The following is a 1,557-nucleotide window of genomic DNA, read 5'->3' on the forward strand; positions in this document are numbered from 1 at the left end:
TGTGTATGGTATATGTCTGGTAATTTATTGCTAATAGGTATGAAAGTATTAGAATTTGAAATTTTATTTAACAAATGAGACAGATTGAAGGTTAAACCTATGATGTTTCTCTTTGGGCCAGTCCTTGTTCTTTTTTTTTTTTTTTTAAGATTTTACTTATTTATTTGACAGCGAGAGAGAGAGAGAGCGAAAGAGAGCGAGAGAGAGTGCACAAGCAGGGTGGGAGGCAGAGGGAGAAGCAGACTCTCCAGTAAGCAGGGAGCCCAATGCAGGGCTCGATCCCAGGACCCTGAGATCATGACCTGAGCCAATGGCAGATGCTTAACCGACTGAGCCACCCAGGCACCCTTGGGCCAGCCCTTGTTCTAAGAACTCTAAAATGCCTTCTTGAGTAGGAGAGAAAACAAAACAAAACAAAACAAGTGATAATCCATTGAATCTGCCATAGTTCATAGCAACCTATCTTACACATGAATTGTAAGTAATTGTGGAATTTATGAATTATTACTTTTTTAAAAAGTTTTATTTATTTAAATAATCTCTACACCCAACATGGGGCTGGAACTCACCACCCCAAGATCAAGAGTTGCTTGTTTAGTTACAGTGATTGATTTAGTGGCTTTTCCAACTGAGCCATCTAGGCATCCTAAAAATTATAAATTTTTAAATGTTTTACATCTTAGCAGTCGTTTGGGGGTTTCTTCAAAATGTAGATTTTTTTTTTTTTAATGCGATTGTGTTCTGCAAGGGCATAATGTCCATAGTATGTGTTACAGTGGGGGAAAAATGTTGGGAAACATTAGGCTAGAAGAGGTCTTCATAAACCCCTAAACCTACGTGTTCATCAGAACTAATTTGAAAGTGACACTCTGATGCAAACTGGCTTAAGCAAAAAAGGGAATTTGTTGACTTTTATAACCTAAAGGTCCAGGGTTAGAGCTGATTTCGAAATGTGGCTGGAATCAGGGGTCAATATTCTCAGTCTCTCAGCTCTGCTCTCCTTCATACTGACTTTATTCTCAGGCCACATGGTGGCAAGATGACTACCAGCAACCTCGCTCATCTTCTGAGACTCAGTCCCATGAGGAGGAGAGAACGTCTTTTCTAGAAGCTCCCTCAAAAACGTGCTGGAATTCACTGTGATTGATCTACCCTTGAATGATTTAATCACTGCTAGTAACAGGGTACCATGGGCTGATTGTCTTAGACCTGGGTCACATGCTCCACCTCTGGACGGGGGTTGTGAAGTCCAATTGAACCACGTGGGTATAGTAGGGAGGAGAGAGAAAACCCTTCCAAACTAAAATGGGCCTGTTACGGAGAGTGGATGCTAGAAAGGCAATCAACAAATATCCAATTGACCCCAAGTAACCATCTTTTTTTTTTTTTTTAATTTTTTTTTTTTTTAAGATTTTATTTATTTATTTGAGAGTGAGAGAGTGAGAGACAGAGAGCATGAGAGGGAGGAGGGTCAGAGGGAGAAGCAGACTCCCTGCCGAGCAGGGAGCCCGATGCGGGACTCGATCCCGGGACTCCAGGATCATGACCTGAGCCGAA

This window comes from Leptonychotes weddellii, chromosome 13 (assembly GCF_054177405.1).
Source record: "Leptonychotes weddellii isolate Sample4059 chromosome 13, ASM5417740v2, whole genome shotgun sequence".
Lineage (NCBI taxonomy): Eukaryota > Metazoa > Chordata > Mammalia > Carnivora > Phocidae > Leptonychotes > Leptonychotes weddellii.